This window comes from Topomyia yanbarensis, chromosome 2 (genome assembly GCF_030247195.1).
Source record: "Topomyia yanbarensis strain Yona2022 chromosome 2, ASM3024719v1, whole genome shotgun sequence".
Taxonomy (NCBI): domain Eukaryota; kingdom Metazoa; phylum Arthropoda; class Insecta; order Diptera; family Culicidae; genus Topomyia; species Topomyia yanbarensis.
In genome coordinates, this window is record NC_080671.1 from 41,588,901 (window position 1) to 41,613,945 (window position 25,045).

Below are 25,045 nucleotides of genomic sequence, written 5' to 3' on the forward strand. Positions count from 1 at the left end.
CTGTGCGTTCTTCTAAAACAAAGTTAAAGATTCTAAGCAATAAGTCTCTTAAGGGGTGTACGGAATCAAATTGCACCCCATGAAAAATTTCATCTAGATTTACCCAACAACATACAGTTAAACTTTTTCCACGTTCGTGTCATTCATTTTCGCACGTACCGTTATCTTAACACTGCTTATAGGGTCTTGTACAACGTTTGGATCAATTTGTTTTTGTCTCAAAATCCATTTCTCCTCAATTCTGCTTCCGATTTCTCTTCGGAGTGTTTGCTTCATGATGGCCAACATTTCTTAATTGGCCGCGATTCCGTTGCGTTTGGGAGACTAAGATCCTTGGGCACGCGCATGAAATTGAACTCTCTAGCCTTGTACCACTCTAGAACATCTTTCAAGTAATGGCACGAGTTTAAATGCGGTCAGAAAAGCGTAGAGCCATTGTGAAAAGTGTGAAAGTAGCCTTCAAAAACTAGCATATAGCACTTATTAGTATACTTTCCCTCATATTTTCCCATAGTTCCAAGGGAAAATATCTCAATCGAAGTAGGCGGGGATCAAAAATTGACTAGTTTGTTTGTTTGTGGAATAACTTATGAGACCAGTGACTTACACTCTGTACCATCACAGCAGTGCCCAATACGCGAGCAGAAGAAAATAACTGCGGAATACTAAATTTAGGTATCAATACCAACGACTGTTTACCACAATGTGGTATTAATGAGCTCTACATAAGAGGTAAAATACCAAAACAAAATAACACAACTATGTTCTACAAATAACTATTTGATAATGAACGAGTTATTATAATACCTGAATAATAATAAAACATTTTTCAACCTTCCAGTAACAAAATTCACACTATGGAGGTATTCAATAAGGTATTGATTTGGTATTTGAAAAAATCACTGGAATGCATAAATAATACTAAAATAAAGTATTATACCTCATTGAGGTATTAGGCAGGTATTGAAAAATGTTTCTTCAATACCTGCTTAATAACTCAATGAGGAATAATAATCAATTAATACCAAGTTTTGGTATGAATACCAAAAAATAGTATGCTCGGGTTATTGCCCAGTTATTTTCTCCTGGTCAGGTAGAGTGGCTCGCGGTTGCATGGGAAAACTTCAAAATGATTTAAACTAGCGGGCACAGCACTTTTTAAGTTCCTTTTGTGGTCCCAAATGCCTATGCAAAATTTGGTAGCGGTTGGTTGCTTCCCGGGTTTGCGCATTGCGTTCAAACTTTGTATGGGATTTTATATGGGGAAATCAATTATTTTGCATTTACGTTAATAAAGATCACTATTTCACTCAATATGAACAACCATATTTATAAAACTATATTTCAAACCTTGGTTAACGACTTTGTCGAAGACGGTAACTAGCTACGAGTTTTCAAAAAATAGTTACAACGATTTTAAAACTTATGGTTCAATCCAAATGTAGAAGTTTATGTCTTTTTCCAACATTGCCAGTGCTTTACCGACATCGCCATTAAAAATTTAAATAAATGAGAATATATTCATCGCAGAGACTTTGTACCTTTGATTCTCAAACGAAAACGTTAATAGAAACAATTTCGTGACTTCAAGGAATCTAAGGATATGCATTTTTTATAAATTCTGACTGAACGGCTAAGAAATAGTGTTTTAAAATATGTAAAACTTATAAACCGTTGTACCATTTTAAATGAGATAACAGTAGAGCCCTTAAATAGTTCCACTCAAACACGTAAGATTAATTTTTAATTAAGCAGTATAAACCTACGTTGAAGATGTGCTCCTTATGTTATAATAAACTATCTAAAAAGGGGACTGGGGAGTACACAAGCCACACCTCCTCTTCTTTTCATTTTCTGACTACGTCTATGTTATTCAGCAATTCATTCTGAACATTTCATTCAAAGGTATCAAGTCTCTGTGATGACTATATTCTCATTTATTTAAGTTGACAGTATCGGTGTCGGTGGTGCACTGTCAGTGTTGGAAGAAATAATAAATTTCTACATTTGGATTGAACCATAAGTTTTAAAATCGTTATAACTATTTTATGAAAACTCGTAGCTAGTTACCGTCTTCGACTATGTTGTTAATCAAGGTTTGAACTAAAGTTTTATAAAGCTGGTTTTTCATGTTGAATGAAATATTAACTCTTTATTAACGTAAATGTAAAATAATTGATTTCCCCATATAAAATCCCATACAAACTTTGAACGCAATGCGCCAACCCGGGAAGCAACCAACCGCCCCCAAACTTTGCACAGGCATTTGGGACCACAAAAGGAACTCAAAAAGTGCTGTGCTGAAAAATGTCATGTTCGAGCCACTCTAGTGCCCAAGCGTTACGAAAAGTTAGGATCATTCCTATGAGAAATAATGTTTATGCATAAAAAAATATGTTCATAAATTCTTGAAAAAAATCCCGATTTCGTTAAAATTACGAAAATTGTGTTCAAGCTCCCGAAATCACGAACTATTATTCCTCGGCTGCAATCGATTTTTTAGTAAAGTAAAGAATTTCTATGATTCTAGTTAATATTTTTTTTATATATTGCCCACCACACTCCCCCACACCAAAGAACTCATACTCATACCCCTGGTAGTGGACGCAACTTGTCTCAACCCATGAACAATGGCAACAAAAACAAATAAAACAAACTGAGCTGAGACAGATATTTATATGTGAAATTAAGATAAGATAATTAACTAAGGTGAAATCCCAGTGGAAATAGATTTTCTGTTAAGGGATTATCCCCATTATAAATTAAATTAAAATTGAGTTAAATACTGCTGACGGATGTTTACTTTAAATTACAAAACAATACCATTAAGTAAATATTTCGTTAAGCCTATGTTTAAAGTACTGTTTCAACCTAGCCTTGAAGATGGTACGATTGTCGATTCTCTGCATGTCAAGTGGAAGTGCATTAAATTTGGTAGGACCAATAAAAAGAATCCGCTTTCGGCCAAGGTTTGGGACTGCTCGAATGCGTTGCAAGTTAATATTTCGACGTGTTGAACGAGAATGTGTTAAAGTTGTAAAATGTATATTGTGCTGCGCGATGGAGTTATGTAGATTGTCATGTATGAATAATAGTGTTTGTACGTCACATAGGTGGGTTATGGGTGAAATATTGTGGGCACTTTCAGAGTATAACAACAAAGTCGAATATAAAAGTGGTTTTTTAAATATAATTTTCAGGAATCTGTTTTGTAGTGTTTGTAGCTTTTTAAGGCGAGAGCTCGCTGCTCGCCCCCATACCGATACTAAGTAGTTAAGTTGTGAATGAATGTATGCTAAGTAGTAGTTCAACAGAGCTCGCTGAGGAACAAACGCTTTAACTCTCCACAAAATACCACAAGAGGATACCACACGCTTTTCGACAAATTTTATATGATATGTCCAGGATAAGTGTATACCCAAATATTTGAAACAGTCCACATTTTCAATTGTACAATCTCTAAGTTTGGGATGATGATGTGTTGGTAAAGTTTTCCGTATGGATCGGAAGATCATGTACTTAGTTTTAGAAAGGTTTAGTGATTATAAATTTGCTTTAAAATATTGGTCTAGAACACTTAAATCGGTATCGGTCGAGTTAATAATAGTATTGACATCATTGTTGGGATAAAACAGAGCTGTGTCATCAGCAAACAGTCTAGGCGTTCCGGTAAGCCTCAGGTTACCAAGGTCATTAATATACAACAGAAATAACAAAGGTCCTATATTACTACCTTGAGGGGCACCGATTCCAATGGGAGCAAAGCTACTACGTTCACCATCCACAGATACAAATTGCTTTCTATTCGTCAAGTAACTATGAATAACAGAATGAGCAATGTCCCTTGATACCGTAACATTCAAGCTTGGCCAGCAGTATTGTGTGGTCCAGAGTGTCCAATGCTTTTTTAAGGTCTAGGAATGGAGTACCAACAATGTTTTTACGATCCACTTCGTTCATTATTAGATCAACTAATTCAATTATAGCAGTTTGGGTGCTAGAGCCTTGTCTAAACCCAAACTGAAATCTATAGAGGACGCTGTGTTTGTTCAAAAATTCTAATAATCTAGCAACAAATAGTTTTTCGAGGATTTTATTGAAAACGGACAGTGTAGATATAGGACGATAATTATTACAATCGCAACAGTTACCTGATTACAAAACAGGGACGACTTTAGCCACTTTGAGACAGTCACCAATTAAGTAATAACCAGATTGAACAATTACGTTGAAACATTGAGAAAGGATTCTAGCAAAAGCGCAAGAATTTCCTTTTAACATATTGACAGGAATGTTATCAGGGCCACTACTCTTCTTATTATCTACGCTATGTATCAGCATAATTACTTCGTTTGTTGATGAAGGACGCAAAAATATTGACTCACGGACGCGACGAACATTACTTAAAGAACAAATGTTTGAGATGGTGGGTATATCATTTGACAGTTTTTGCCCTATACTAGAAAAGAAAGGGGAATACACTGATATGTATTAACTTTATCGTTAGTTTAGTCTTGATTTTCGGAAAGTTTCTTCGTCTTTTCGTGACATTTCATTTATGAATAAATTCTAGGATTTCTTGTGTGATGTTATTTGACGCATGCTCATGATTTCAGCATTGTGAAATACTTCACCTGAATGAAAGTGAAAATGATTAAGAGTATCTTCTAAATTAGTGAACTAGTTCAAACGCATGCAAGAACCAGTTGACGAATCCGCAAATAACAGTCTGAGTTTCGTTCACGTAAAAATATTGAGACCATGTCCAAATTGCATAGTTCATTATCTAAATTATAAAAGTGGAAATTTATTTTATGATTTTAGAAGCTATTCAACGATTACAAATCATGAATCAGTTCACAAGGTCACGAATGGATCCATGAATAATATACCGAGTTTCGTGAAATGATTCATGAGAAAACATGAATACTGTTTAAAGTTTGTGATCTAATTCAAAACCATGATAACAATCAAGATGCAATAAATCATGAATCAATTCACATCGCATACTGCGACGGCAATCAATGATTTGTGACTTTTTGGATAAAATCGCAAGTAACGATTTAGAGTATGAGTGACGTTCATAAAGTTATGAACAAGTTCACTAGCAGAACAACGATTTGAAAAAAATATTGTGGAAATCGTAATTGAAGTTCACGAAAAACCAACAATCTCCACAAGTAAAATCGTTACTCAATCGTTACGGAAGGAAAATTGAATACAATTTAAAAAACCTGTTTTAATCCACCTAGCGGTGCAAAAAACAGCTGCTATGGAAAAAGCACCAGCTTGAGAAAAAGTTGAAGGATTAGCCCAAAATAAAAATAGCAAAGGCACAATCACTCCTGAAGTAATACCTAACGGTGGCCCCGGAGGGTTGCAAGGAATAAGAGGTTTCGGTTTAATCGATAGGCTCACTAGAAATCGACAACTACCATGAGCCAGCAGGTAGTGGTGTCTGTTGAAGATTCCTTCTCGATAACAGACATTATGCCACTTTGTTGAGCTGAGTTGATTGGTACATAAGACTCGGCTTGAGTTGATTACTACATAAGACTCCACTCGACTGGAATCGATCCGCTGAGTTGATTGCCACATAAGACTCGAGCTGATTGGTACATATGACTTGACGGAAAAAATCTTCGAAGTTTGAGGGTTTCTATACTTTCTTTTATAAAAACGAATTTTTGGTGCACTGGCCTAATAATAACACGTAAAATTTATTGATTCGATTTCGCTTTTATCCAATAATACCCAGCCACCCAAATAGATTAACAGTATTTTAAGCGGAGGCTGGCGAGAAATGTAGAACCTTCATAAGCATTCCTAATCATTACATATATTGTTATTTCAGCAACAATGAATATCTTAAATAATATAAGTTTCTTCGAGATTGAACTTTTTGTCCTAAGTTTGCTCTGTGCGACCGCATTATGCGTTAGTTTGGTATACATGCATTTCTTTTTTTTTTGCATTGTGAACAATTTTCACACGCGCGCCCCAGAAGAAAAACCATTTAGCCCGACGGTGTTGAGATACGGCTATATTTTTAAATCGTGGGTGTATTATGGATTAAGCAGTCGGAAAACGCATAGAACGAACCATCGTCTTCTTGTTGCCTAATTGAAATATACGAAACAGCTGGTAGTATATGGAGGCAGAAACAACATCAGTTGTATGTTTGTCGTGATCACGATCAAGCGGTCTCGGCGATACCCGGCCGCACGTTCCGTCGGGAGTTCCGCGCAAATGGAAGTATAATGTTACCCGAAAAGTTTTTTTCCTCTTCGAAAACGGACAGAAATGCGACTTTTCACCACGGACCGACTGCTGGCAAACGGGGAAAATACGAAACTATTCGGCCAATTGAGTATCAAACCATGCGCACACGTCTGAAGTCCGACCGGTTGACGATGTGATAAATTGAAACTGCTGCAGATTAATATCAATCACCATCCCATTCTCGGCGACACTTCACACACCAATCCACCGATTCTGGCACAGAACCGGGGACAGCCAACTAATGGCCGCTTGCTGGCTCATTTACACTGTGTCACAGCCGTCGTTAGATGGTGCAATATAGACGGATTTTTCTTTTTATTTGTACGGGTTCGTCTAATGATGGCATCGGTAATGAATCACTCTGTAAATTGGCTACTACAGCCACACTGACCTAGTGTTGATCAAAACGCTGACAAGCACCTTGCTGATTTTGATTAGCTATGCTACTACGAAAAGGTTCATACTTTGTTAGTAAAACGCGTGCTAGTCCGCCGCAATGTTTCTAGTTATCAATCTAAATAATTTGACTTGGGAAAATAAATATTTTTGTTTTTCATACCCCGTTCGAAAAACATATCGTTTTGAGTATCGGACAGTTGTTTAATACACCTCATCATTTGTTCGTCTTCCTGTTTCCCTTCTGTCTGCCCAGTTAGATGTGTTGAATCTTCGACATTCGACAACACGATAAATGATCTAGTCTAACACCATTTAATCTCCCCAGCAGTAGGGTATCATTGTGGTGGGCGGTGAGCCAGAAAAAAAACTACACATCTTGTTAGGTTTTTGAGATGACATCCTCGGAAACACCTTCTAGCTTAGGTGTTTGTCCGGTTAGTTCATATTAGCGGGAACATGTCAACTACAAAGCCAAGCGTTAATTCAAACATCCGTTCCGTTCTGTATGCGGATTACCTTTTGCTTGGCACCGGTTAGTGAGTTGAGTTAAATTTTTATGAATGATAGACCGTTACAGCTAACACGATAAGAATTTTGCGCGGGGGAAGTAAGTAATCGTAATTTTCTTATCATATTAAAAACAGGCAAGTTGTTTATTGATCAATACCGGCGCCGGACAGGCCCCAAAAGTAGGAAAGAGACGGAATGTTAGTCCGACACTTGTTTTTACTAGAGACTGTTTATACTACTGCACGCCCCACAAGTGTCGCGGGAGGAGGGAAAATTTTAGTAAAGAGGAGTTCGCGCGATTCAAGATTTTTGGAGTCTCTGGGCACCCTCATTACTTAAATTCCGTTTTAGGAATATTGTAATGTCGAACAGTGCGACAATTTTTAAAATTATACTTAATTCAAATATTTTAACAGAAGACAAAATAGCAAAAGAAAAAGCACCAAAAAAGTTCGGCAAAATTAACTGAACTGAAAACCTTACTTTATTATAACCCCAACTACGAGAGAGATAGAAGAAAGTAGTTTTATCGCGAATAGAAAAGAAACATGATCAGAATTCATCTACTAATTTACTACAAAAGCATAAAAGAGATCGCCTGTGCCACTTCGTTATCAACCAGAACCAATTGAGACCGCAAAATGTTCATCGGACAATTTACTAATTTAGTACAATAAACTATAAAGTCTAAAAGATGCAAAAGATGAAGTATAGAGAGTCCTGTTTTTGTCACTTCTTACGACATGGAAGCAGGAAAAACTAAATTACTGAATTGAAACAACAATGTACAAAAGCAGAAAACGCAGAAGATGCAAGAAATAAAGAGGCGATTCTCGATTTTGTCGCCTTTTAACACAAAAAACAATCTATAATATTATTACACTTATGAAATATGGTTCACTTATGAAATATATTCAAAGGTATATTAAATTACTCAATGCAATGAGCAAAAAATATGTAATGAGCTTGATTTAAGGGGCCGTACACATATGACGTAGCTTTTTTTCGGTGATATTTTACCCCTCCCTCCCCCTCGTAGCATTTGGTCACAAAATTCTAACCTCCCCCTCGTATATAACGTAGCATTTACCTACCCCCTCCCCCTCGTCCCATGCAAAGCGCCCGGGTGATGAAAAAAAATTACATGTTTTTCAATTATTTTATATACACGTCCTTTCAAAATGTTTGACGAATTTTATCAACATTTTCATTATAACAGCAAATTGCGTGCAAAATAAGCCCATTTCATCACAAATATAGTGTTTTTATTTATTTATTTATTTATTCTTGTTTTTCATCTGACCTATGTTGGTCTACATGAAATGTAGTTGAATGGGAAAAGCCCATTTCAGGATATACTTCAGAAGCAATCCTCAAATGGGCGTAAAAACCCATTATCTTTTCATATATTCACACCTGATTACAATGGGTTCACACTACAATAAAATATAATAACATAGTACACAGCATTACATAAATAAAAAATACAAATATTACAAAAAATGAATCTTAAAATCTAAGTCAACCTTCTTAGTCTATTTTTGAAAACATCACAAGTTACAGAAAAGTCAAAATGGCCATAAACACTATTAAAAACATTACACATCGCCCTAATGGGTTCGTTTTGACCGTACTCGGTGCGTTGAAACTCGAGTCTTAAAAAGTTATGCGATCTGAGACTTCTCGGGGGCACATTGACATTTATTTGTGAGAGAATGTCTGGAGCATCTATTTGGCCAGTTAATATCTTCCCAACAAATACTGCTCTAAATGTGTTCCGCCTTTTGGCTAGGGTTTCCATATCGAGCAGACGACAGCGATCGATGTACGGTGGTAGCTCTGTTGGGTTACGCCACGGCAGAGTTCTAAGAGCAAAACGGAGGAATCTTGCCTGCACTGCTTCTATTCGGTTGATCCAAATGCTTGTGTAAGGACACCAAATGGGTGCTGAAGCTTCCAAGACAGATCGCACAAGTGAAAAATAGAGTGCCCGCAAACAATATGGATCAGTGAACTCTTTGGCGATTCTTATAATGAAACCGAGATTTCTATTTGCCTGTGCTGTAACATGAGAGTAATGATTTCTGAATGTCAGTTGTGAGTCCAGAAGTACACCGAGGTCTCTGACAACTGTCATTCTCTCTAGCGATTCCCCGGAAATGGTGTAGTTCCACAGTATTGGATTTTTTCTACGTGTAAAAGATATTATGGAGCATTTGGACACGCTGAGAGCCAGCAAGTTGCGATTACACCAACAACAAAAAGCATCTAAGTGTTTCTGTAGTTCCTTGCAATCTTCTATTGACCGCACAATAAGAAATAGTTTGAGATCATCGGCATATATAAGTCTACACCCAGGAGGTATAACAAAACAAACGTCATTGAAAAACAACGAGAAAAGCAACGGTCCTAGATTGCTCCCTTGAGGCACTCCCGACAAGTTGATGAAACTGTATGACTCGTTATTTCCTAATTTTACACACAGAGAACGATTTACGAGATATGATTTAAGCCACCCTATAAAATAATCCGAAGCGCCCAGCCGCTTCATCTTTGCCAGTAGAAGAGTGTGATCTACACGATCGAATGCAGCCTTGAGATCCGTGTATACAGTATCGACCTGAGATCCAAGTTCAATATTTTTAATACAGAGCGAAGTGAATTGGGCTAGATTAGTAGTTGTCGATCTACCAGGAAAAAAGCCATGTTGGTCCTTCGATATATATGCTCTGGTCTCGCGAAACAGCACATTTCCTACTAATATTTCAAATAACTTTGAGCCAGCGCAGAGTGAAGTTATGCCACGATAGTTCGCAACATTTTGCTTATCACCTTTTTTAAAAACCGGAAACATAACTGATTTTTTCCAACAGACGGGGAACGTTGATTGCGACAGCGATTGGTTAAAAATTAGTCTTAAAGGCGTACATAATGCGCTTGCGCATCTTTTGATTATAATGGAAGGAATACCATCTGGTCCTGCCGATGTTGAAGACTTTAGCTTTCTCATAGCAGTTAGAATATCTTCGTCAGTAAATTGAATAATGCCTAAATTAATTACATCATGAGGGACATCCTGAAGACTATATTCCATCTGAGTGGAGTTGGCCGAGACTTTTTTAAACACACTTGAGAAATGCTGCGCAAATAGGTCACAGATGCCGCTTGGGGTATTTGATGTTTCATTTGCAAGGAACATACTGGAAGGAAGCCCATTTTCTTTACGTTTCCCGTTAACGAAAGACCAAAACTGCTTTGGATTTTGTTTCAGGTTCGATTGGGTTTGTGCGACGTGTCTTGAATAGAGAAAGCGATTATATGCCTTGTAACTGTTGCTGGCTTCAATAAACTCTCGTTTTGTGAAGGGGTTTCGTCGGCTGGTGTAATGCCGAAGTGCAGCTGCTCGCAGTCTTTTCAGTTTACGTAATTGACGATTGGACCACGCTGGTTTTGGTCGGGGACGTGGTGCGGGAACATGTAATTTGAAAAGTTGTTTTAGGACCAGTGAAAATTTTTCTACGGCAACATCCACATCGATCGCAGAATTTAGCAAAGTCTCCCAATCGATTGCCTGCAGTGAGTTGTGGAGCCTATTGAAATCAGTTTTTGAAAAATTGAACTCCCTGACATCTAGCATTTCGTCATAAACAACTAACTGGGGACAGATCTGCGTTACTAGAAGAGGAGGATGGTGTGCGTCACAAGCAACTAACGGCTCAAGGGCTTCTGAAACGGTGCAGTTAATAGAAGCTTCTTCATTTACGAAAAGGAGGTCAAGGGTTCGATTTCGTCTGTTATTTACTGTACACATTTGCAGCATGTTCAATACAGACATTCCGTCCAGTAAGGCAATACTCGCTCTAGAGAAGGTTGATTCAGAAGGGTCTGGGAAGGCATAGCCGGAGGAGGTACTTTTCCATAGAAGTCCAGATTGATTATAATCACCAAACAGTAGATGAGCCGTGTTGGGTTGAATGGAAGTTGCGATGTCAAGTGCTGAGTCTATGTGCTTCTGAATAATATCACTATCACATGCGGAGTCGGGGGGAATATACACTACGCCAACACAAATATTAGTATCGCGACCGCGAATATCTACCCATAGTTGTTCGAGATCGGTTCTAGGATTTTTTTGTTTAGACGAGAGCCGGTTGGACACTGCGATAAGCACACCGCCACCGCGTTTTTTCCCTGTACTGTTTGGATCGCGATCGTTACGGTAAGCCGTGTACTTTGAGCCGAATAACTGGAGTGAATTGATTTGATCATTCAGCCACGTTTCGGTTAAAACAATAACATCATATTCGGCGTCTGAAACAGCTATGAACAACTCGTCAATTTTGGTGCGTAGTCCTCTCACGTTCTGATAGTAGATACTAAGATGTTCCTGCAAGTAATGTCCTGACGGTTGAGCGGTAGAAAGATGAGCGGCGATGATGTCCACCTGTAATGGGGGTGGGTTTTCAGCGGGAGCAGCATCTGTATGTCCTACTTCGGAAGAACATATACATTCATTGTATTTACCTGACAGGGAAAGTTGGCTACCATAACATAAAAGTTCCGTGGAGAGCAGAACGTCGTTGATGGAATCTGGCTGATTGCACCCGTCGGAATGCTGCAATTGTGGATCTAGTTTAAGGTGCGCAGTATCTTGAGTAGCTTCGGGAGGACATATACCCTCCTTAGCTTTACCTGACCGGGAAAGGTCGCTGCCATAACATACAAGTTCCGTAGAAACCAAAAGAATGTCATTGATGGAATCTGGCTGATTGCACCCATCGGCATGCTGCAATTGTGGATCTAGTTTAAAGTGCGCAGTATCTTGAGTAGCTTCGGGAGGACATATACCCTCCTTAGCTTTACCTGACCGGGAAAGGTCGCTGCCATAACATACAAGTTCCGTAGACACCAAAAGAACGTCGTTGATGGAATCTGGCTGATTGCACCCGTCGGAATGCTGCAATTGTGGATCTAGTTTAAGGTGCGCAGTATCTTGAGTAGCTTCGGGAGGACATATACCCTCCTTAGCTTTACCTGACCGGGAAAGGTCGCTGCCATAACATACAAGTTCCGTAGAAACCAAAAGAACGTCATTGATGGAATCTGGCTGATTGCACCCGTCGGAATGCTGCAATTGTGGATCTAGTTTAAGGTGCGCAGTATCTTGAGTAGCTTCGGGAGGACATATACCCTCCTTAGCTTTACCTGACCGGGAAAGGTCGCTGCCATAACATACAAGTTCCGTAGAAACCAAAAGAACGTCGTTGATGGAATCTGGCTGATTGTACCCGTCGGAATGCTGCAATTGTGGATCTAGTTTAAGGTGCGCAGTATCTTGAGTAGCTTCGGGAGGACATATACCCTCCTTAGCTTTACCTGACCGGGAAAGGTCGCTGCCATAACATACAAGTTCCGTAGAAACCAAAAGAACGTCGTTGATGGAATCTGGCTGATTGCACCCATCGGCATGCTGCAATTGTGGATCTGACCGGCAAAGGTCGCTGTCATAACATTCAAGTTCCGTAGAAACCAAAAGTACGTCGTTGATGGAATCTGGCTGATTGCACCCATCGGTATGCTGCAATTGTGGATCTGACCGGAGAAGGCCGCTGCCATGACGGGCGAGTTCCGTGGGAAGCAGATGAACGTTGTTGATGGTACGATCTTTTGAACTGTACAATGATTGCTACTTTGAATAATCAATCATGTTTTTCCGCTTTTCTAAGTGTTTAGTGTAAACCGGGCAAAGGACACTCCAAGCAGCGTGATTTGTGTCAATGGTAAGCTTTCTCTTAATGTTGAGATTTTCACAGTTTGCACATTTCTGCGTCTTGGATTTGCATTCTTTCACGGGGTGGTTTTCACTGCAGATTGGGCACTTTGAAGTTTCTGCTTTGCATTCATTGCTCTTGTGGTTGTATCCGCAACATTTAAAGCATCTTGTCACCTGCAGTCCATCAAGCACTCTGCATCGGTCCCACCCGCAATTAAGTTTTCCTTTCTGCATGACCGCTGTGAACGTTTTAGCATCGAGTTCGATGATAGCGCTGCAGTTGTTGAACTGAAATTTCTCATTGCGGTATGCTTTTCGAAGCTTGAAGTGCGTCAGATTTTCAAAGACGTCGTTTTGGCTCACTAATGTGTCTCTCAGCTCATTTTCATCCAGTACATCACTCATGCCGACTAGTTTGATAGTAGGTCGTAAATTCTCCCTGACACTGACATCGTATTTGCCGTCCATGTTTTGCTCTACGTGTTTCTTCAACAGCTCAACACTTTCATCATCTTTCAGCGCAATTACAACCTCACCATTCTTGCCGTTAGTCACTCGTTTTACATTCACACTTCGAGCATCCACTTTCCTTCGCAGCTCAGCACGCGCATCGTCAACCTGTATGCCTTCTTTTGGTCTTATGATGACTACTGGGTCGGGCTTTTGAATGGAATCCTTTCTCTTGATTTGTTCTAGAGTTTTGTTGTCGGTTCGACCTTTCACCGCATCCGCAAAGCTTGTTTTTGGCGTTTCGTCGTTGTGGTTTTCACACTCATCCACTTTCCTCCGCTTGGCAGATGATCGCGTAAGTATACGTCGAGGCAGCTCATCCTTATCTCCACCAGCGTCAGTAGACCGTTTATTAATTCGCACTATTTCTTCACATACTATCCTTTTCACTGTTTGTTTGAAATTTTTTGCCATTTCCATAACACCCGCGAGATCATCTAATTTTTTGGCAATTTCATCTAGTCGTTTTTCACTGTGCCTATCCTCGAACTCATTCAACGCTAGACACGCATCGCACACGAACACGGCATTGTGGATCTTCTGCAATAGCACTATTTCTTCTTCCGTCGCCCCGGGTAGGCAACGTACATGGATCGATAATTTACATCGACCGAAGCATTCAACACTTGCATGACCATCTATAATAGGCGTAGCGCACTGAGCACACGGCTGGATAGAGCTGCCGGGCTCTTTTTCTTCTGCGTTCGTATCCACGGGCATTTGGCCCGGGCAAAAAATGATAACAAAACAGACACTTAGCAGCGATTATGGAGTGTGAAATTTTACAAATATCTCCTTTTCCGAACCACAGATTAACAGCACTTGTTATTTATTGTTGTGGACCCACTTTCTCACTCTACATAAATTAAAAATATTTTTGCACAACCAGATATTACACATAAAAATATGTCGATTTGTGATCAGACATAAAAACTAATTGATTACACCGTCAACACAGTAAAAAAATTGTTGATAGTTTTGTTTTCAATTTTATATGTCAAGGGGAGCATGAAGAGAAGTTCTCTCAGTTCACAATCCTGCAGCTGCCAATAGTTCTAAGAAGCATACGTTCATCTAAATTACTAAATTTTGTTTGATTGAATCCGAAGTGAAAATTTAATTCAGCTTCCAAACGAAGTCTACTGGTTAGCAACATTAGCTAACTAATGTAGCAAGTTAAATCTGCATACAAAATCTTTCCGTATTTTTGCGAACTTGTAATTCCGCGAATCGTAAAATTTACCTTATGAAAAACCGCATCAAAAATAACTTGTTTGAATTTAAATTCATTTCTCTTGGGAATGGAAGATCATTACATTGTTTTCTCTAAACAATGGGTTTTAAACTTAATGCTACGTCGCACAACTTCTAACCCTACCCTCCCCCTCGTCACACTTCGTCACAAATTTGGTATATCCTCCCTACCCCCCAAAATGCTACGTCATTTGTGCATGGCCCCTAATGAGCTGAAAGCAAACCAATGAACATGACAATAAATCATTTATTCTTCGTGCTGATATGACTGAAGGAAATTGGTAGCTGGTATTCGATCCTCTTCGCGAATTGACAATTCTCAAACCTTATACATTGTTGAAGTCATCATTCCACCCAGACAGGACCATGCGCTTTCCCTATACACATTGAATGCTCTGTGGATTTGTTCGCTAGTTGGTCCAATAAACATTAAACAAACAGAAATTAGTTTGCTCAGTCCAAAGAAATGTCAGCTCGATTGACATCACCCAGCGGATACGTGTTCCCTTACAATGCCATCAAAACAACGAACATTTGAAATTACACGCAAAAAACATGTGCAATTTTGGAAATAATAGAATCAAGACTTTACTTTTTATTTGCAATAAAATAAGAGCGGAAAAAAATTCCATAACCAACGTAACTCATTTTGAAAGATAGCACAGTTGATGATTCAACTAATAAAAATAGGTGAAAGGGACAAGAACGAAAATAGCTGACCACTGCCTTCTCAAAATTTTAAACGCGTTTATCGTTTATCTGCGTACAATCTCGTTTGAAAATGGTTCAATTTAAAGACTTTATCTTTTGACCTCTCGAAAGAAAACCTTTTTCATTGGTGGAAAGACCTCTAAAATCTACAAATTCTTTGAATTCATTATTTTTAATGAAGCCTTAAAGTAAAAAAAGGGCAAAAAATTGATCTCAAAGTTTGAGATCGCACCATTACGCCAAATTTTAAATTTTTTAACCGTTCTTAGGTCGTTCCTCTAATAAATTTAGCATTATTACTAGTTTTGTGTTTCAGATCGACCTTGAGGCAGCAGGCTGCACGCAGTTTTGAAATTCCACGCGCACATTGCCTTAGACATAATGTCACCAGGGGCGCCATTTTGTTTTTTTTTCGTCTTGTAAATGAGAACGAAAATATAATCTTTTTGAATCCTAGAACTGTTTCCTTCTATGTTCTATTGGCCCATAAAAAATAGTTTTAGCACGGATAGAAAAGAAACATGATCAGAATTAATCCACTAATTTTCTACAAAATCACAAGAGAGATCGCTGTGTCTGCCACTCCGTTACCAACCAGAACCAATTGAGACCGCGAAATGTTCATTGGACAATTTACTAATGCAGTACAATAAAAGGGGGCGTCTCGTGTAGTGGGCAAAAAAGTTAACTTGTTTTTTATTCGCTTGATTTTTGAACGCTTAATTGTTGAACTTCTTTTATTTTAAACAACCTTGTATTCCTCGCGCGTATTTGCAGCGACACACGCTGATATCAATCAATCGACAACTTTAATAGCGTTTTTCTCAAAACCGCGTATTTCAAATTGGCGGATACGATAACTCAAATACTAATCAACGAATTGACTTGAATTTTTTTTATGAGAATGCATAAAATGTGAAGAACCACAGAAACAGAAATAAAAACAATTCTCCCTATTATTTTGAAGAAAAGTGAGCGAATTTTACAATAAAATATGAGATTTTTCGGTTTTTATAAAGCCGTTTTCCGAAACACGAACATTTTCCATGTTTTGGTTCATCGAATAACTACAAGTCTAAGTTTCACAAATCTTATGGAATTTCCTGTGTAAGGCGTTCCTCGACGTGGAAATGGTTGGATGTCTACTCTTGGAACGCTCGTTTGTGTGGTGTTTGCATGACAGAATATTATTTTTTGGGGCACACAATGAATGTATGAATGAATCTTAACACTACACAAAATATTCATTGTTACCTTGCCTTTCAAATCGTAAAACAAAATAACTTTCGGTTTGAGCACTTTACACCAGACGCCCTCCTTAGGTTGCTCGCAAATATATAGGCTTTGGCAGCGACGATACTTTTCGAATTGAACACTTAGCGAAATATCGCTGCTTAGCTTTAAAGATGCCTAAAGTTACTATCAGTATATATAGTTTACTGAGCAGATTAGTTTCATTTATGGTTTAGTATTTCTCAAACCCTAATTTTGATATTGGCGAATGAATTGGATAGTCTATCGGTGTTTTAATTCAACAAAACTTAAAAAATACAAAAATTATTCTCGTAATGAGAATGCAAATAGTTATGCTGCATTAGTTGTGACAAGTAGAATTCAATGCTAGTTGTACTACACCTATAAATCGCCTGCCAGATAAGATTTTTTTATTGAGAAATTTAGAAATTTTATTCTTTTGAACATACTCTGAAATGCCTTATTCAGATTAGACCGCTGAAATATTCTTGTTCACGAAGTAAACTGGAGTTAATTTTTACGAAAATTTTGTCATCGATCACAATGTAAATAGAATTGGAGAGTAGCTGCATTTCCCAACACGAACTTTTGCGATGACAATTATAACAATACGACAATTATAATTTGGTTGTCTTCTGGATGTCATTTTGGTTTGCAACTTGTGAAGAAGTATTGTTTCCATTTAGATAAATTTCGAAATATCACTAGATTTTCGGGGACTATGTGCTCGGTTATCTCAAATCGTAAACACCAATAAAATTACTTATTGAGTTTTTAGCACCCCAAAACAAAATGCTGGCCACGGGCCTGATAAGAAACTACTGTAAGCATAGAAATTTATGTATCGCGACATAAATAACTCACGAGAGTGAAACCAAGTTCATTCCCAATTTTTTAGCATTTAAAGCGACTCACTTCCGAAATCTGGCCGTATAAACAATAATTATGGTACGGTCAAAGAACTTTATATTCAGACAGAAAGGCGAAACCTCCAGCAAACATCCTTCCTCGTACATTTTTCATGCGATATGTGAGTGAAAAGATCGATAATAAAAATTCGTAAGGTTTACTGCACAGCTCTGATACACCATCGTCACCGTAACAAAAGAAAGGGTCTACCGCCGAAGAGAAATGCGATGCTTATTTTTACTGCATTGGATCAAGTAATGCGCGATCAGCACTTTCCTTCCGGTAGTGAAAATCGATCCTAAGTAAATGGCGACAGTATACCCTGACCATGTCACGACGTTTCTTTCGACAGTGATCAACGTTCTTAGTCAGTCACTTGCTGCGCTTTAAAGCATATAGATGACCAAAAAATGTCAACAAAGCAAAGATCAACCGGGTTCAAGAGTGACCGGATTCACTAGGATGTGCTGCACCGTACGCGGGAACTGTTTGTAATCCGACTAACTGCAACCAGAATGATGAAATGCAACGTATCCACAAACAGGTAATAAATCTCCACCAGCAGTCATTTCTGCAGCTTGCGATTTACAAACAACTAATATAGTGAGCAGTGTCCCATTTTTTGTTTCTCACTTTTGCTTCGGCTTGCCACGTTAGCCAATTTTGATGGCTGATTTGTGAAAATGTAGCGTGAATGACCCGCCGGCGCGGCCCTTTCAGCTCGAGAGCGGTTCGCTATGGGCTGATGCAAGAGCTTGGTTCCGTTTAGGGCAGAAAAGAGTTCAAAACTCAAAACAGGGCCAAACATTGTTCTTAAGCATCTTTCGGTAATATATTTTTACAAAAAACAGATTAACAGTTCACATTGAATATTACCGATCCGAACGACAAAGTCAAGTGACTGACAAATAACTGTGAACATCCCGGAAAATATTTATTTCTTACAACTCACCACCATTGTGCAAAATTATAAGAATCGAGACGCTCACTGTTCGCCTTCATTTTCATCTATTTTAACGCGGCGATCAAGCGCGAAGAAAAAAGTAATTATTTTGCAATTAAAAATTAGCACACTTATTTTTGCTTCAATTTTAAGCTCCTTCGTTGTTTTCTAGGTATACGACGATGGAAAGCAAAGCGCAACAGAGCGTCAAGCGAAAACAATTTTACGAATTTTCAGGTCAATTTTTACTGTGAAAAGTGTGACATACGGAAGAGGTTGCCTCACCAAGTTGACGTTGGTCCGGCTTTTGTGTGCCGCTGATTGGGGTGATGAAATGTACGCTCGAAGAGAACGATACGTCGATAATGGCCGTATTTTTAACAACACCGTCTAGGGTTGTTATGTACGATATGCATACCGGGGAATACTCGGACATCAATTCTAGAAGAGTCGTATTCCTTCCGTGAAAATGGAATGTAAACAAAAGCAGTTTAAGATCTGTGGATATGAAATTACTACCCAAGGCAGTACTCCAGGCTGCCGGTGGTTGTTTTTGTTTTCGGAAGGTAGAACATCTTTCTTCGCTTTAATTCTGAGCTGCATATTAGATCATTTATTGAATTATCAAATTGCATTCGTTGGAATCGTAGCGAGTTAAATCTTTACGGTACGGAGCTGTGTCGTTTGGCAGCTTCCACGTCCAGACACCATGAAAAACCTGCTTGTATCGTTTGCGTGATAATGTTTGGACCGCCATACAAATGAGCCACAGACAAAACAACATCACACACTTCACATTAAATAATCATTATGGAATTGGTTCTAACTAGTTAACTAGAACAAAATTCACAGTGATTATTTAATGTGGCGTGTGTCCTGTATCTGTTGCCTCGTCTGTGGACAGCTATGTATAAGGTTCCCATTTCAGCTGTGCGTTCAACAAGAGCGTGACTTCAATTATTATAAAAAAAACTTTTACTCCATCTTACATATCTAAATTTTTTCATATCTGAGTTATTTCCATAGCAATGATTTTTTTTTTCAGAAGTAGTCGAAATACCGTGAGGAATAGACTTAAGGGGACACCCCTGTAGAGCATGAAAAAATTGGCATATTTCGGGAATTGGCACGATCTTTATGTTGATCGGAGATTTGTGAATTGCTGTGATTTGGCTTCTCGTCATTTTCCTTATGGGAAGGATTGGGGAAATGGAAAGGTTAGGGATAGAGAAAAATAACGACAAAGAGAACATGGAAAATACGGAAGTATTCTTCACTAGGGTCGACAGAACAATTTTTCCCATGTAGTGGAAAGCAAGATTCGGAGTGATTTCTACCCGTACTGACGAATGTTCAGACATCGTATGTGCAAGTGAAAATGGAAATTCCCTGATGATAGTTGGTGGCTCTAATCTAATACAACCGGTCCCTGGATGGTCTAATTCCGGACCTAAGATAAGCCATTTAGCATCATCGATATATCGCGTGATCTAACTAAACAACACTCGGCCGCGTACGAAAATGTTTGTCTACATACCCGCCCGTGAAGTAGAGATTAATGGTGTAGTCTCCGAGAGAGGCCTTATTTGCGAAATATGGGGGTGGCTCCTTCCAAAACTCTTTGCTTCAGTCTGTAAAAATTCTGGTATGCAAGCAATTGTGTTTAGCAAAAAGGGGTTCGTCTACCTGTTCGCCTTTTTGTGCAACGGGGCATAAACTGCCATCGTTGCAAACAATAGGACCATAGAGTTACCCATTGTAGAAATAAGGCATGGTGTGAAAAATGCGGAGAGAATAATGAAAATGATTCTTGCAACGGAGATACTGAAAAGTCTTCCTACTGTGGGGAGACACCTCATGATCTCTCGACATATCTTGTGTAGAAATTATGCAGTGACAAATTGAACCATTCTTTTAAGATACGCTATGAGAAGAAATGCTAAAGAGGGCTACGTCACCGGCCGTATTTTTACATTTTTGTTCAATAAAGTATTTTTTTTGTTCAATAAAGAACGAGATTCTGACAATCCCACTGAGGAAACATCTTCTAATGTGTTTATAAATTTTCGAAAGTGGAGAATCATTTCCTCTCCTAAGCTTCCTTGTAAAGGCCTGAGAGTTTCCCTTGATGGGTGCTGCCACAAAACCCAACTAAGTGGCTTCTGGTCCCGGAAATTGCACATGGAACATCCAAAATTCCAAGTATGCTACTTATTATGATAGTAGTGGTGAGGCCGATCATAAAGAGGCTAAGTCGCAAACATTCTCCACACAAAACTGATGGTTTTATATTTACCTATCAACGACCATGCCCACACCATTACAGTTTCAAGGAGGCTCTCCGTTCGGTGGAGCATGGAAAGCACTCCTTGTTTTTTCCTGGGGAAAATGTGGGCGTTCCTTAATGCTTTATCTGAAAAATCGTACCAGATTACTAGACACATATATTAGATTGAGTTTGTTTGCATTGCTCCATTTCGTGTAATGAGAAAAGAGGCACTTACATTGGAATGGTAATGAGAAGGCGAAGATATAGACATTAGAAGGTGATCGCGAAAAATCGCGTAGCTTCAACAAGTTTTTCAATATTTCGAGGATGCTCGAAAATTGGCAAATTTTGGAAATTTAGGAATCCCAAAGGCAGCAACCAACCTTGGTAAAAGGAGTGAATGAAGGTCTTGACTTCCTTTTTTTAACTGCCTTCGGGTGATACGTTGAATGCGCATCTTCAACGTATTGAGGTCATATAGAGCGGTCTCTGCGCTAGTGGTAACGGTTATCGCGACATTAAATATATTGTCTGGTCATTCGCCTAGTGTTCTAACACCAGATCTCCGTTAAACAAATCCCTTCGGCTTCGTTCCAGTCCGAGATGTGCTGACTATTTTCGATCTCCCCTATATGTCTCTCATATACATGTTTTCAAACACGATAGATATTCAAATTTAGTTACTTCTTCTCCTCTGGTTGACATGCTAAAAGGTACTTCGAAATCTGATTCCAAAAGAGTTCCAAGGAGGCCAGTCGGTGATCCGTTTCATGATGTCCTAACAGTGATCTTCCGTTTGCCAAAAAGCTGCAAGTTGAATTTCTTTTTCCCTTGTCAGCGTTATCCGCCCCTCTTCACTTTCCCTGATACGGTCTCTTTGTTACTCTTATGCTGGACTCAATCCCTTTTGCCTGCCTTATAAAAAAAACCTAAGAGTGTTTCTCCTTGTTTCAATTTTTAATCAAATAATAGTTCTTGTTAAAAAAAATACAAATTGTATACCTAGTCTTTAAAAGTATTTCTAACTGCATCCTTTAGTCTGAATAAAATTGCAATAAAATAATTTTGAATTTCAAACTAATCCTAATTATTATCCCATTATTACATTTTCATGAAATTTAAATTGTACAGCAAACAAATTATGAAATTATATGAAATTATTGTACATAGAGTAATGCAGCCGCATGCATTTTGTGCGCGAGACACATACGTGATTAATCTCAGGTTTTGGTTTGTTCCAAACTTTCGAGTGGGTAATTATCCCCGCGATGATTTTCGAGTGGGTAGTACTACCCATACTACCCACGTGTTTCGCCGGCCCAAGCTCTCCCAAGGGAATAAAAGACACTTCTCGGTGAGCGGATATACCATATCCTTGAGCTTAAGCTCTCCGCAGATAGGTTCATCTATGTATGGAGAACCAAAAATACGTATACGCAATTGCATTACTGCTGGATGTTGCATATCAAATGAAGTTCCGCAATCGGATTCACAAAGATCACACGAATAATACTCAGCACGCCGAATAGTAGTCGATGCGATAATTGAGTTTGCAATGTCCAGTCTGTGCCCTGACTAGAATACTGCAATTGGGGTTTGAAAAATGCAGTAAATTCTTTGACATTTTCGGACTCAGATCCAGCAGAAAATTTTTGTTATTTTTGTTTGAAAACAAGTTTGCAAGCTACACCAATGGTTGGCATGTTCGGAGGCAGCCCAAGAGTGAATCTTGGTAATACCGGTTTCACCGGGTACACTGAAAATAAAATTTTTTAAATATAATGAAATTGATCATGCAATACACAAGCTCATTCGTCGTTTTCTGCAACAAAGTATGTTCGTGCAATGTAAATAGTAGGTTTCGTTCATTTTGTGAACTGTAGCAATGGCCGCTTTGTGAACGAACATTTTCGTAAATCTTACATATTTAGTGTACATTACACGAATGTTATCGTTGATAATGAAATTATTTTTCGTGAATCACACAAAATGTTTTGTTTGTTTAATAAGTGTTTGTGTATAATACGAACGATTTCGTTGGTCGCACAATATTTTCGCTCATCTTAGAAAAGTATTCGTATTTTTTTTTTCATTCGATCTTTTGGCACCGATGTTTGACAACACCAGTTTTTTTTAATTAAAAGGAACGATCTGGAAAAATCGATTTTTTCTACCTGCTTATGTATATTACGAACGATTTCGTTGATCGCACATTCATTTTCGTTTTTCTTTTTTTTTGCATTTATTAACATATTATTTTGGCATAGCTCCGGCAGAATATAGAACGAGCTCGGATTCTTTGTGAATTATCCCGGAAGAGAGAAAAACTCAAACTTATTCATACAAAACCAACGTAGAGTTCGCGATGGCTCATCTGAAACTGGCGGACACGGATACGGTTATTGACTATTTGACCGTCGTGATGTACAATAATTATCTGACGTATAGCAACAACCACACCATATTCTACCTCTATTGAAGCTCTTTTGACGTTGGCGATTTGACGAATGGTGCTTGTAAATATTATAAGGACTTTCGTATATATTAACGAACAATTCGTTTGCCAAATGGAGCCGATTCGTAATAAGCCAAGGAAAGTCGTTTCGTGGTTAGCTAAGCTTAGCTTAGGTAGGCTGCCCGTAGTTGCACTTCGTGATTGACCGAATGGGTATAAATGTACAATGAACCAACAGAATGTTACTTGGGAGAAATAAAGCATCTCACTGTGCATGTTTACTGATTCAATACTTTAGCAAACTGGTCAATAACGACTCCGGCCACGACCGAGGAAAAGAAGGAATGTTAGTTCGACACTCGTTTTGGCCAGAGACCGAGACTACCTCTGCATCTCTACGAGAATCATGGGTAAGAAATTGTGTTAGTAGGTAAGGAAAAAGATCAGGACATGGCTTGGTAGACAATCCAGCTTTTTACGTGCCATAATGGCGGTCTAAATTATTTGTTCGTAATTCGTTTAATTGTCTCTTTTAACAATGATCGTTTACGTCAACCGTCCAGTAAGAGGAAGTTATCCTACGTTAGTCCAATGCGTTGGATGTTTACTAAATGCACGCCTGACATCCACAACTGGTCGTCGCTGTCAAGCTGACGTAAACGATAATTGTCAAAACGAACTAAATAATTTAGACCGCCATTATGGCACGTAAAAAGCTGGATGCGATCTGGGCAGTACGCCCTATAACACTGTTCAACACACGATCGGGGAGCAAATAGAAAAAATGGCGAAAGTTTGGGGTCCCAGGAAACCCCTGGGGAAGAAATTTTTGAAAAAAAAAAATCGGAACGGGGTTTCACACTTTAAAACCAAAGTTTGTATGGAGAACTAGGGGGTTTTTCTAAAGGGCAGATATCAATGAATCATCTTAAATTTTCGCATAAAGTCTTACATAAAATGCTTATTACATCGAAAAAGGAATCTATGCATTTTTTTGAGCTTAATCGGTCATCATTAAGGGGGTGCGGTGTTTGAATATTGATTTCATAATAGTTGAGAAAATCCATGGGGGGGTATATAAAACGTTGAAAATCGATTTTTTTGTCGGAATTGTCTAAAACTAGAATGAAACATCAGCATCTGGTGTCAAACGAAAGCAGTTTCGTTGTTTTTACGGAAAACTCGTAATAAATATTAAAAGTTTTTCAATAGAATTTCGAATGATTCATCATATGTAGAAAAAAAATCCTATATTTTATGAAAATCATCTGTATGAAACTAGTCCTTAGCGATTTATGAATATATTCCCTCAGTGTACGGATTCTAGACGATAGAGCAAAGTTCTGGAATGTTTGAAGGTGTTTTAAGTCAAAAAACAATAATATAGATTCCGTACCAGTTTAAAACGGTCCAGGCATAGTGAAAGAGCAGAATTTAAAGGGGTTTACTTTGTCCGTTGACGGTCCCAAATGTGATGAAAATCTGAATAATTTTTCCATTTCCGCAGAACGCCTGCCAGACATAGATTTATTGGCCATTATGTTTGTTTGTCGCTATGGTCCTTTAAGAAATTGGTCTACTTGTAGTCAAAAACACATTTTTAGTTTTGATCAAAATAAATTGAAACTTGAATATCTGATGCTCTTTGAACGTTTGATCATTCGGGATACGAATCAAGGTACAATTCCGAACTGCTCTGCTTCCGATTCATCGATATGAGGCATTGGGATATTGATAAAACAATGCCGGAATAAGTTTTAAACTATAAACGACTTT

General features: G+C 38.5%; 1 protein-coding gene across 2 annotated transcripts in view; it reads right to left on the reverse strand.

Moving 5' to 3' along the window:
- Positions 1 to 25,045, reverse strand: part of LOC131683422 (forkhead box protein L2-like) — an 83,942-nt gene that overhangs the window by 9,559 nt on the left and 49,338 nt on the right. The gene's annotated exons all lie outside the window — the stretch shown is intronic.